This window comes from Dipodomys spectabilis, unplaced genomic scaffold (assembly GCF_019054845.1).
Source record: "Dipodomys spectabilis isolate Male_0828 unplaced genomic scaffold, ASM1905484v1 ptg000017l, whole genome shotgun sequence".
Classification (NCBI taxonomy): Eukaryota; Metazoa; Chordata; class Mammalia; order Rodentia; family Heteromyidae; genus Dipodomys; species Dipodomys spectabilis.
In genome coordinates, this window is record NW_024870694.1 from 3,648,005 (window position 1) to 3,652,205 (window position 4,201).

The window sequence follows — 4,201 nt, forward strand, 5'->3', positions numbered from 1 at the left end:
GAAGAACGTGGTTTCCTGAAAAAAAACTGTTACTGCTTTGCAAATACCAAGCGTGCTTTCCAGGCTTCCCACCTACCCATTGTAACACTGCCCTCCAACTCCTATTTCTCTATCATCAATGTGAGACAACCTGTCCATATACACATTCAAACCTTCTTTACAAGCTTATTCAATGTCTTTGTGCTCCCATGTATTCTGCCTCCTCACCCCATCTAATTTCCTATTCATCTCTTTCCAATATGGTATTACCTACTCTATTCGGAACTGGGTCTTTGGCAATTATAGAAGGCATGTTATTAACTCTGCCAGCTGCTTCATCACCTGCACTCACTGTAAGCCAATTTAAAAAAATCTTTGTTCTTAGATACTCTGCTTATTCTAATTAGAGAGCTTATCATAGAGCTGCTGCAAAACTCTGCCTTGACAATGATCTTCCCCCTCCTTCTCTTCATAACATGAATTAAAAAACAAAATGGGTTTCAGACACCAACTTCCATGTCTCTGACTCTTATTCTTGCATAAGTTCACTTAGGATAACCGAGGCCTTTGTTGTGGACCTTCAAAAAGGTATTATGAAATTCATTGAATGCTGTGGACATTCAAGAAAAATGTGAAGGCAACTAAAACAGAAAATGAGAGGAAGAAATTCTCTTACTTATTTATCCATTCTTCCTTTATCTTATTTATGAGACTGATTTTTATCTTTAATTGAAGAAGGTAACAATAGCAGTTGTAGAGTGGAGGAGTTAATTTACAGTGGAAACAGAAGGTACCAACAGAGGGGCTTACTAACTAAATGAAGTAATCTCTTCTGGGCATTACTAAACTAAGAAAGTAGTTGGCTTATGGGTTTCTTTCTAAAGTAAACAGAACAAAAGATTTCTTCATCTCCTTTTCAATTATGCCTTCCTATAAGTACACTAACTACATTTAGACTACCAATTTTATTCCTTTTAACATCTATTCATATAGATTCACCCATGCCTGTATCCATTGGACGATGATGTGTTGAAAACTTACGAAGAGAAGTACAGATTGCATAGACATATATAAAGGAAGGCCTGTGCTTGCATTATAACTTAAATCATTAGAATAACCAGACAAGTAAAGAGACAATAAAATATGCAATTAGCAACCTAAATGCTATGAATAGAGTGGGATGAATTCCTGCTGAAAAGTCTTAAAAGTTGGAAAGTTCAGGAATATATTAGAAAACACTCAGTTGAATATAGTTTTACTAGAAAAACTGCATCAAAATGGCTTAATATAATAAAAAGTCTATACAGTGACATTTTTAAAGATGCAAGCTATATGCGGAGGTATTGTTACTATGAACTATTGTTACTACGAATATTACATGACACAAATACATACAGCATATAGTTACTAAAATAGCCTCTGAGAGACAATCGCAGTAATTACCTTTCTGTGAGGAGATGTTTTTATAACATTCAAAGGAAAATCAAGTTGCCCTAAGAGGTTTGCAAAATTGGAAGAAATAAGGCAACATAATCTCACATAATTGAGCATTGATACAGGATAAAGTGGGTCAAATGGATCAGGGTTTAATCACAAAGATGAGTGAAGTTGTCTTTTTGTTTCGGTATGTTTTTGATTTTCATTGATATAGATCATGGGCATTGGGGGAACAAAACTAAGAAAACTGAAAGGATCACTTTCTTCTTTAATCTATAAGAATAAGGATCAAATCTGCAGATTTTAGTTTATTTCAGGCCTTTCTCAACACTAACAAACATTTTCCTTTTTATGAGAGAGAAGACTACCTATCTGGTAAAGCAGAACACAGACTTGAAGAAGCCATGACATCAATAATTTTTTATTAATTTAGACAGCAAGGAAACATACAGTAAGGGCTTGAAGGGTAAGTGTCATGCTAGGAAGCCAAGAGTAATCTGAGTTGCAAGATCTCCCTCATGCCTACAAACAGCATAGAAAGACAAGAGAGGATGCTAGCAGAATGGACAAAAAGCTAAGTTTAAGAAATAAGTGAGAATTATGGAATGGCTATCACACGATTTTACCTATGCTATTATTTTTTCATGATAAGGAATTTCCATTCACAAAGGCAGTTCATTTATTCATCTTGATCAATGTCAACCTTGCTTTCATCTTTCTCCCCCAGCGCTCATTTTCTTAATTTTGTAGGATAGGAATTGAATTTTATGACTGCATTCTTCTCCCTCTCCGTCTCTTCCTTCATCTACCCCCATCCTTGATACCATTCCTCCTTTGAGTACCTGGTGTTTACTTTGTTGAACTGTTAGACTTTTTAAGGAATTACACACTCTGAATTCTTCCCTCAATCGACCATATTTCAGCTAACACATTTATGTATACTTGGATACCATCTCAAAGTGTTTACTTTTATACTTATAAATTAATTATATATTTCATATATGAGCAACACTATGGAGTACTTCACTAATTTGTGTGTCATCTTTGCAAAGGGTCATGCTAATCTTGTCTCTATTGTTCTGTTTTTAGTGTATGTACTGCTGCAGTGAGCACCAATGCCATTATTTATTTGTCTCAAAGTCTTGTTCAATCCTGAAGCTAGCTTTAAACATATTTGCAAATAGTGTCATGGAGACTAATGACTTCTGCTTCAGGTCTCTGGTTATGCTGATCCTGCTGGGTTTGGGGATATCAGTTTGTCTTGTGACCTCCATTCTTTGCTAGGAACAAGAATAGTCATTAAAGTTTTGTCTAGTGCAGTTTTTCTTCTTGTTGTAAGACAGAAATGACAACTTCTGAGCTCTTTTTGTGTTGGATCAGAAATCTAATTTCTCCTATGGTTTCAAATACACAATGAATATAATTTTATTTTGCCCTTTAAAAGATTAGTTCACAGCCAGATTGGAGGACAGCATCGTGGAAACAGGATATGGGTTCAGAGGCTGTTGTGTTTCAATGGCAACCAAGAAATGTTGGTGTTATTAGTAGATGGGAAAGCAAAGACAGGAGACACAGGGAATAAAAAAGGTGATATTTTCTGATGCAGATTAAAAGCCCATGGTGTGGTGCAGTGGGAGGAAGTCATAAGAAATATCCCATCATTGAGATTCTTAGAGAATAGGTTCGGGCTTTGAAGTCACTTTGCCCACCAGTATGACCCCATACTTTTTTTTTTTTTTGGTCGGTGGTGGAGCTTGAATTCTGGGCCTGGGCGCTGTCCCTGCACTCTTTAGCTCAAGGCAAGCGCTCTACCCCCTTGAACCACAGCACTAGTTCTGGTTTTCTAGTGGCTTATTGGAGATAAGAGTCTCACGGACTTTCCTGCCCGGGCTGGCTTTGAACCTCGATCCTCAGATCTCAGCCTCCTGAGTAAGCTAGGATTACAGGCGTGAGCCACCGGCGCCCGGCTGACCCTATACTTTTTAATATGAGAGGCATCTGAAATAATTTCATTAAAAGCAAAAGTGTGAAGAAACTTGATTACATAATGATAAGAATGCACTTGCAGAAAAAGAACATTAATATTATCTCACCTGTGTAGTTATTATGGGAAAGTTAGTAAGATTTGCTGCGTTCCTCTTGGCATGGTGACACTAAAAATAAGACCATTCGTTTTGTGACAGTGACCAAAAATAAGCAGATCTAAGCATTTTTCTCTTCCTTTTATTTCCCCATGGTTTATCACATTCTGTCCCAAATCCTAAGATATTTCTGGCCCTTTTACAAGATGCTTTCACTTAAGCTGGTCCTCTTACCACCTGATTCCTAAGCAGGGCCATTATTCTTTGGGCCTTTCTTTTTATTCATCATTTTGTACCTCTAGAAAACTGTCCCTTTTGGGGGCTGGGAAGGTGGCTCAGTGGTAGAGTGCTTGCCTTGCATGCTTTGCATGCCTGAGGCCCTGGGTTCGATTCCTCAGCACCACATAAGCAAAAAGAAAAAAAGCCGGAAGTGGCGCTGTGGCTCAAGTGGTAGAGCGCTATCCTTGAGCTGAAGAGTGAGGGACAGCGCCCAGGCCCAGAGTTCAGGCCCCACAACCGGATCCCCCCCTAAAAAAAAAGAAAAGAGAAAACTGTCCCTTTTCTCTAAAATCCAGGTGGAGTTCTCAATATCAGAATGTTTAGGATTTTGTTAATAAGATTTTCCTGTAGTTTAGCTTTGTTTGTTTAGGCAAGAACACAATGTTATCTGTAGATAGTAATGTCTGATAGGAATGTGACACTAA

At 37.7% G+C, this 4,201-nt stretch overlaps 1 non-coding gene across 1 annotated transcript; it reads right to left on the bottom strand.

Moving 5' to 3' along the window:
* Positions 1-2,423: 2,423 nt before the first annotated feature.
* LOC122099893 lies at positions 2,424-2,529 on the bottom strand. The gene has a single exon (XR_006146025.1). It is a non-coding gene; the product is annotated as a U6 spliceosomal RNA (small nuclear RNA).
* Positions 2,530-4,201: the final 1,672 nt, after the last annotated feature.